Consider the following 9,592-nt stretch of genomic DNA (forward strand, 5'->3'; position numbering starts at 1 on the left):
GCTGTTTTGTTGTTTTGGTAATTAAATTTTGGGGGGTTCTTTATATATTCTAGATATCAACTCCCTGTGTGAGGTATAGCCAGCAAAGTTTCTCCTAGTCTTTGGCTTTCTGCTTGCCCTGCTGACAGTTCCCTTGGCTGTACAGAAGTTTGTTTGTTTTTTTTTCTTCCACATTTTATTAGGAAGATAAAAGAGTCTATGTACAGGACATGTCAGCATCAGGTAGGGAAGTCAACCAGGGTGAGGGGTATGGAGCAGGGGCAACGGCTGGCAGGCTGCTGTTGTCAGTGAGAAAGGTCCTGAGTTAAGTAGGTAAAGGAAACTCCTTCCAGCCAGCTACTCAGTCCCTTCCTGCTTGTCCTTGATGGCCAGCAGGGAGAGCTCGCTGATGAGGTCAGTGATGGCTCTGGGGAAGGCCTCCTGGGGGCTGTAGTCGGGGGAGATCTGCACACAGAAGATGGTGCTCCAGGGGGTGGGGGACTTTGTAGCCAGCAAACAACACCTGTGGGTCCTTCAGCAGGACTTAATGATGTGTCCCAGCGTGTGGTCTTCCTTGCTGATGGTGAGGCAGGTTGGGTACCTTGGTGTCTTTGTTAATGGTGATTTTCTTCTGGCTCTCAAAGAGCAAAGGCTGGAGGGGTGTTCATCCTCAAGGCGCATTCTCCTCCCCAGACCCGAACCAGCAGCCAGAAGCTTTTTCTTTTCTTTCTTTCTTTCTTTTTTTTTTTTAAGGTAGAGTCTCACTCTAGCCAAGACTGACCTGGAATTCACTATGCAGTCTCAGGGTGGCCTTGAACTCACAGTGATCCTCCTACCTCTGCCTCCCGAGTGATGGGATTAAAGGTATGTGTCACCACGCCTGGCTCTTGGACAGAAGCTTTTTATGTCATATAAACCCCTTTGTTGATTCTTGAGGTTTCTCCCTATGTTATTGGAGTCCTGTTTAGCAAGTTGCTGCCTATACCTGTAACTTGTACATTCCCTATGTTTTCCTTGAGCAGTTTCAATGTTCTGATTTTAAACGAAGGTCTCTGACCCATTTTGAATTGATTTTTGTGAAGGGTAAGGTTTCATTCTTCTCAGGTGGATATCCGGTCTTGCCAGAACCATTTGTTGAAAGGCCTGCCCCTTTTCTAGTATATGCTCTGATGCCTTTGTCAAAAATGAGGTGGCCATAGCTGTGTGGGTTTATTTCTGGGTCTACTATTCTGTTTCATTGGTCTATATTTCGATGTCTCAGCCAGCACCATGCTGTGTTTGTCTCTATGGTGCTATAGAATTTTAGGTCAGGATTTGTGGCACCTCCTGCTGTATTCTTTTTGCTTAAATTTGCTTTGCTATGCATGGTCTTTTGTGTTTCCTTACTAATTGTTGGGTTGCTTTTTTTCTAGTTCTCAGAAGAATGTTACTGGAACTTTGGTGGGTATTTCACTGGATCTGTACATTGTTCTTGGTAAAATATAGCCATTTTCACAATATGAGCCCTGCTGAATCAGGATCATAAGCGGTCTCTTCATTGTCTAGTATCTTTTATTTATTTAGGTTTTTTTTTTTTTTTTTTTTTTTTTTTTTTTTTTTTTTTTACATAGGGTCTTACTGTAGTCTGGAACTCTGTAGCCTCAAGCTGGCCTCAAACCCACAGAGATCCTCCTACCTCAGCCTCCCGAGAATAAAGGTGTATGCCACCATGCCCAGCCTTCTTTTATTTTTTTTCAGTGTCTTAAAATTTTTTTTTAATTTTTATTTATTTATTTGAGAGTGGCACAGAGAGAGAAAGAGACAGAGAGAGATTGAGAACAGGCGCGCCAGGGCCTCCAGCCACTGCAGACGAACTCCAGACGCGTGCGCCCCCTTGTGCATCTGGTTAACGTGGGACCTGGGGAATCGAGCCTCGAACCAGGGTCCTTAGGCTTCACAGGCAAGCGCTTTCACCGCTAAGCCATCTCTCCAGCCCTAAAATTTTATTTGTAGGGGCTGCAGAGATGGATTAGCGGTTAAGGTATTTGCATGCAAAGCCAAAGACCCAAGTTCAGCTCCGCAGGACCCACATAAACCAGATGCACAAGGTGGGGCATGTATCTGGAGTTCATTTGCAGTGGCTGGGGGCCCTGTTCTCTACCTGTGTCTTTCTCTCTCTCCTTCCCCCAACAAATAACAAAAATAAAATATTTTAAAAGTTTTTATTTGTAGAGGTCTTTTATAGCCTTGGTGAGGCTTATGCCTACATAATTTATTAGGGAGGAAGCTACTTGAATGGTATGTTACTCCTAATTTCTCTCTTGGTAAATTCATTTTTGGAATATATAAAAGCTACTGATTTTTTTGTTTGTTTGTTTGTTTGTTTTGAGGTAGGGTCTCACTCTAGCCCAGGCTGACCTGGAATTCACTCTGTAATCTCGGGTTGCCCTTGAACTCACGGCGAACCTCCTACCTCTGCCTCCCGAGTGCCGGGATTAAAGGCATGTGCCATCATGCCTGGCTAAAAACTACTGATTTTTTTATTTACTTATTTATTTTTTAATTTTTTTTCCTTTTTATTGACATCTTCCATACTTACAGAAAATAAACCAGGATAATTCCCTCCCCTGCCCCACTTTCTCCCTCACAGAGCTATACTTCCTCGTATACCCTCCCTCTTTTCATTAGTTTCTTTTATTTATTTTCTTAACTTATTTTTTTATTGACAATTTCCATGATTATAAAAAATATCCCATGGTAATTCCCTCCCTCCCTCCACTTTCCCCTTTGAAATTCTATTCTCCATCATACACCTCCCCTCTCTCAATCAGTCTCTCTTTTATTTTGATGTCATCATCTTTTCCTCCTATTATGATGGTCTTGTGTAGGTAGTGTCAGGCACTGTGAGGTCATGGATATCCAGGCTATTTTGCTTCTGGAGGAGCACATTGTAAGGAGTCCTACCCTTCCTTTGGCTCTTACATTCTTTCTGCCACCTTTTCTGCAATGGACCCTGAGCCTTGGAAGGTGTGATAGAGATATTTCAGTGCTGAGCACTCCTCTGTCACTTCTTCTCAGCACCATGGTGCCTTCTGAGTAATCCCAAGGTCACTGCCATCTGAAAAGAGAAGCTTCTCTAACCAAAAGTGAGAGTATGAGTATATGGGTATGAACATTAAAAGAAGTACTTTTCAGGCAGTTTGGTGAACATAGTATATACATTTAGCCAGACAACAACAGGCATTACACCCCTAAGGCTCATGACTACCCTTGTTATACGTTTTCAGTATCAGGGATGTATTCCCTCCCATGGAAAGGACCTCCAGTCCAATTAGAGAGCAGTTAGTTTTCCCCATAACAGACATGCCACTATTGCACTTGCTGGCTCATTTGGCCTGGCTGGCCCAATATAAGGTTTGCAGTGTCCACTGTTAAGTATCTCCACTGGTGATTTCTCTTTCTTCCATTGAACTGCATGCAGCATAGGTTTTTCCAGCTTTCTATCAGCTGGTCTACATGGAAGAGGTTTTCAGCTCAGTTCCACCAGGGTTTCTCAGTGACCTTGCAGCCCAAGTATGTGGAGTCTTCAGCAATAGGGTCTTACCATCTATTTCTGGTGGGAAACCAAGAGCCTCAGCAATAGCCTGTAATGTTTTGGGGGCACCAGTGACCTCCTTGGCCAACAACTCACTGGAAGGTAGCCCATCCCTGGCACTGAAAATTTTCTAGTAGCAATCTATGGCTTCTGAGTGTTCCATTGTCCAAAAAAGTAGGTTTCCATATGACTTATTTATATCCTCTTAGATTTTGATTAGCCAGCCCTCTTTTCACCTTTTTTTTACTCAATCTCTTCCCCTGACCTCACTTAGGCCTTTTCACCCTCATTAATCTGTATGTGTGTGTGTGTGTATGTATGTGTATATATATATATGCCATCCCATTAAGTCCCCCTTCCCTCCCTTTCTATTCCCTTTATATCCCCTTTCTAGCCACTGGCCTCTGCTACTGAGTTTTATTCCTACTCACATAAAAGACCCATTATTTGTAAAAAGCTATTGATTTTTGTATGTCAATTTTATATCTTGCTTGTTGAAAGTGTTTATTAGATCTAAGAGTTTTCTGGTAGAATCTGAGGGTCTCTTAAGTATAGAATCATGTTATCTGTGAATAGGAATAATTACATTTCTTCCTTTCCTTTTTTTTTGGTGGGGGGGTTTCTAGGTGGGGTCTCACTCTGGTCCAGGCTTACCTGGAATTCACTATGTAGTCTCTCAGGGTAGCCTCAAACTCATGGTGATCCTCCTACCTCTGCCTCTTGAGTCCTGGGATTAAAGGTGTGCACCACCATGTCCAGCTCCTTTCCTATTTTTATCATCTTAAAAAAATACTTTTGGGCTGGAAGGATGGCTTAGCAGTTAAGGCGTCTGCCTGCAAAGCCTAAGGGCCCAGGTTTGATTCCCCAGGACCCACGTTAGCCAGATGCACAAGGGGGCGCACGCATCTGGAATTCGTTTGCAGTGGCTGGAGGCTCTGGCGTGCCCATTCTCTCTCTCCCTCTTTCTCTGTCAAACAAATAAATAATAAGATATTTTTTAAAATACTTCCATGGTCTGGTAGATGGCTCAGCAGTTAAAGGCATTTGCTTGCAAAGCCAAGGTTCAATTCTCTAGTACTTACATAAAGCCAGATGCACAAAGGGGTGCATCTGTCTGGAATTAGTTTGCAATGGCAAGAGGTACCCATACATACTTTTAGAGAGAGTTTTTCTCTTGTGACATTGTTCTAAGACTTTTGGCACTGTATTGAATAAGAATGAATATAATGGGCACCCTTATCTTCTTCCAGATTTTAGAAGAAATGTTTTCCAATTTTTTTTTTTTTTTTTTTTTTTTAGGAAGGGTCTCACTCTAGCCCAGGCTGACCTGAAACTCACTGGCGTGCCCTACCACACCCAGCTGAGGTTTGTTGCATATAACTATTATTTTATGGTGTTCTTGAATTTGGTTTGCAAGTATTTTCTTGTGAATTTTTCGATCTATTTTCATCAGGAAAATTTGTCTAAAGTTTTTTGGTTTTTTTTTTGTCTTTGTTTTTCAAGGCAGGGTCTCACTCTAGCTCAGGCTGACCTGGAATTCACTCTGTAGTCTCAGGGTGGCCTTAAACTCATGGCAATCCTCCTACCTCCACCATGAGTTCAAGGCCACCCTGAGACTACACAGTGGATTCCAGGTCAGCCTGGGCTAGAGTGAGACTCTACCTCGAAAAACAAACACCAGAACAGCAGAGGATATATGAAGACAGTGTGTATGAGATTAATGAAATGCATCTACTTCTGGAAATTAGCACTTTGCCAGTAAGGAACAATACGTGGGTGGAGTGTTGGAATGGATCACCTGATCTCCTCTGGTGCTGCAGGCAAGCTCACAGGACACTGCCTCAGCACACGCATAACTATGCACAAGCAGAAAAGGAAAAATCTCACTTCTGTTTATTTTCTTTCTTTTTTTGAGTTTAAGGCTCATTGTAACAGGTGAGAGAAAGGTAGAAGAGAGACAGAGAGAAAGAGGAAGGCATAGAGGGAAAGAGGAAAGAGAGGAGGAGTCTATTTATTTCCTTAAACAGCACACTATTTTTTTAAATACACAATGTTAATTTATTGTACCACTTCCAGATTTTGGAAATACATGTTTCCTCACATCTACCACAGTCAGTAATGTTATAGTCATTGGTCATCTCAATTGTAACAAAGGATGCTAAATTTAAAAATTTTTTTTTAAATTTTTATTAGCATTTTCCATGATTATAAAAAATATCCCATGTTAATTCCCTCCCACCCCCCCACTTTCCCCTTTGAAATTCCATTCTCCATTATATTACCTCTCGATCACAATCATTGTACTTACATATATACAATATCAACCTATTAAGTATCCTCCTCCCTTCCTTTCTCCTCCCTTTATGTCTCCTTTTTAACTTACTGGCCTCTGCTACTAAGTATTTTCATTCTCACGCAGAAGCCCAGTCATCTGTAGCTAGGATCCACATGTGAGAGAGAACATGTGGCGCTTGGCTTTCTGGGCCTGGGTTACCTCACTTAGTATAATCCTTTCCAGGTCCATCCATTTTTCTGCAAATTTCATAACTTCATTTTTCTTTACCACTGAGTAGAACTCCATTGTACAAATGTGCCACATCTTCATTATCCACTCATCAGTTGAGGGACATCTAGGCTGGTTTCATTTCCCAGCTATTATAAATTGAGCAGCAATAAACATGGTTGAGCATGTTCTTCTAAGGAAATGAGATGATTTCTTTGGATACATGCCTATGAGTGCTATAGCTGGGTCATATGGTAGATCAATCTTTAGCTGTTTTAGGAACCTCCACACTGATTTCCACAATGGCTGGACCAGATTGCATTCCCATCAGCAGTGTAGAAGGGTTCCTTTTTTTCCACATCCCCGCCAACATTTATGATCATTTGTTTTCATGATGGTGGCCAATCTGACAGGAGTGAGATGGAATCTCAATGTAGTTTTAATCTGCATTTCCCTGATGACTAGTGACGTAGAACATTTTTTTTAGATGCTTATATGCCATTCGTATTTCTTCCTTTGAGAATGCTCTATTTAGCTCCATAGCCTATTTTTTGATTGGCTTATTTGATTCCTTATTATTTAACTTTTTGAGTTCTTTGTATATCCTAGATATTAATCCTCTACCGGATATATAGCTGGCGAAGATTTTTTCCCAATCTGTAGATTGTCTCTTTGCTTTTTTCACTGTGTCCTTTGCAGTGCAAAATCTTTGTAATTTCATGAGGTCCCAGTGATTAATCTGTGGTTTTTAAAAAAATTTTTAAAAAATATTTTCATTTACTTATTTGAAAGAGAAAGAGAAGGGGAGAGAGTGAGAGAGGGGAGACTGGGTGCACCAGGGCCTCCAGCCACTGAAAACAAACTCCAGATGCACGTGCCACCTTGTGTGCATCTGGTTTACATGGGTTCTAGGGAATCAAACCAGGATCCTTAGGCTTTGCAGGCAAGTACCTTAGCCACTAAGCCATCTCCCCAGCCCTAAACCATTTTTTAAAAATATTTTATTTGGGCTGGAGAGATGGCATAGCGGTTAAGCACTTGCCTGTGAAGCCTATGGACCCCGGTTCCAGGCTCAGTTCCACAGGTCCCACGTTAGCCAGATGCACAAGGGTGCGCTCGCGTCTGGAGTTCGTTTGCAATGGCTGGAAGCCCTGGCGCGCCCATTCTCTCTCTCTCCCTCTATCTGCCTCTTTCTCTCTCTGTCACCCTCAAATAATCAAATAAATAAATAAATCTTTTAAAAAAATATATTTTATTTATTTATTTAGTTGAGAGATATAGAAATAGGCAGGGAGAGAGAGAGAATGGGTGTGCCAGGGCCTTCAGCCACTGCAAACAAACTCCAGATGCATGTGCCATGGGTATGAACATGAATAAAAGTGTTTACAGAACAGTTTGATGAGCAAAATATATACTTTTAGCCAGACAATAGGAGGTATTACTTCCCTAGGGCTCATGACTTTCCCTGCCATAGGCAAGGATGCTACATTTTAAAATTATTATTTATTTATTTTGGTTTTTCGAGGTAAGGCTCACTCTAGCCCATGCTGACCTAGAGTTCACTATGGAGTCTCAGGGCAGCCTGGAACTCACGGCGATCCTCCTACCTCTGCCTCCCGAGTGCTGGGATTAAAGGCGTGCGCCACCACACCCTGCTGTTTTATTTTACTTATTGATTTATTTGAGAGAAGGACAGTGAGCATGAACATGGCAGAGAAATCCCAGATGCATACTGTGCTTTGTGCTTCTGGCTTTACATGTATACTCGGATGTCAACCCTAGACCCCAGACTCCAGAAGGCTTTGTTAGCAAGCACCTTTAATCATTGAGCCATCTTCCCAGTCATAGGTGCCAGATTTTAATCATATATATATATAGTTTGTGTAGTTTTTTTTGTTTGTTTGTTTGTTTTTTGGTTTTTCGAGGTAGGGTCTCACTCTAGCCCAGGCTGACCTGGAATTCACTATGTAGTCTCAGGGTGGCCTCGAACTCATGGCGATCCTCCTATCTCTGCCTCCCGAGTGCTGGGATTAAAGGCATGCACCACCACTCCCAGTATTTTTTTTTTTTTTTTTTTTTTGAGGTAGGGCCACACTGTAGCCCAGGCTGACCTCGAATTCACTATGTAGTCTCTGGGTGGCCTCAAATTCATGGCAATCCACTTACCTCTGCCTTCCAAGTGCTGGAATTAAAGGCGTGCACCACCATGCCAGGCTCTTGTGTAGTTTTTTGATTACTAACATGACTTAAATCATTTTTCATGTATATAATGGTCATTTATTTTTACTTTTATGTATTGTTTAGTCATGCACTTTGTTTTATATTGATTTAGAAGATTTCGTTGTATATGAGTCTAACTAGTATGAAATGGTCTATGAACTTGAGGAACAAATGCGGTCAGTTACATGTGGGTTAATTTTCCGTATTGTAGTCAAAGCCTCCCACATCCCCTGTTAGAAGTCCTTTCTCCCTGTTGTGGTTTTCTTTCCTCTCGACTGATTGTCCAAGAATCCTGAGGGTGCTTGCTCAGCTTACAGAAAAACAAAAGCCAAGTCCTATTCTAAATGCCAACTATAAAGAACTAAACTGGTGGGGTTTTTTTTGTTTTTTTTTTCTGGCCTCCTTCAGTACTGGCTTTTGTACATCCAGATAAAGTCTCCCGAGCTTTATCTTGGTAAGCAGAAACTGAGGTCTTGGTCCCTCTTTTCCTATATGGTATAAGGCAAGTATATACCCCCTCATGAGTGACTAGGCCTAAAAGGGTGAGGCAGATTTTGCTAATCAAGAGAGAAACACACACCACAAAAGGTTGTGTTTGAATCTTCTTGCAGGACAATGTGTGCCTTTTCAAATTATATCCTGGCTGGGCGTGGTGGCGCATGCCTTTAATCCCAGTACTTGGGAGGCAGAGGTAGGAGGATCACCATGAGTTCAAGGCCACCCTGAGACTACATAGTCAGCCTGAGTTTGAGTGAGACCCCACCTCGAAAAAAAAAATTATATCCTTATAATCAAGATAGTCTTCATTATGTAGATCCTAGCTACAGATGATTGGGCTTCTGTGTGAGAAGGAAAATACTTAGTAGCAGAGGCCAATAAGTTAAAAAGGAGATATAAAGGGAAGAGAAAGGAAGGGAGGAAGGTATTTGATAGGTTGGTATTGTATATATTTAAGTAGAATGATTGAGATGGGGAGGTAATATGATGGAGAATGGAATTTCAAAGAGGAAAGTGCAGTGGGGGGAGGGTATTACCATGCTATATTTTTTATAATCATGGAAAATGTTAATAAAAATTGTGAGAAGATAACAAAAACAACAACAATATATATATATATATATATATATATATATATATATATATATATATTAAAAAAAAAAAAAGAAAAAAAAAGAGTTTATGTAACCTCCTCCACAGTGGATCACGTCACTTAAGGTAATCTGAATACATGTTCTTAGGCCACTGTCACTTCTCATTGGGGAAGAATAAACTATTTTCTTATTTTGTTTAAAAAAAAAAAAGATAGTCGTCATTGA

At 41.3% G+C, this 9,592-nt stretch overlaps 1 pseudogene; it reads right to left on the bottom strand.

Annotated features, from left to right (window-relative positions):
* Positions 1-336: 336 nt before the first annotated feature.
* LOC101615096 lies at positions 337-647 on the bottom strand (annotated as a pseudogene).
* Between the last annotated feature and the right edge of the window lie 8,945 nt (positions 648-9,592).

This window comes from Jaculus jaculus, chromosome 19, assembly GCF_020740685.1.
Source record: "Jaculus jaculus isolate mJacJac1 chromosome 19, mJacJac1.mat.Y.cur, whole genome shotgun sequence".
Taxonomy (NCBI): domain Eukaryota; kingdom Metazoa; phylum Chordata; class Mammalia; order Rodentia; family Dipodidae; genus Jaculus; species Jaculus jaculus.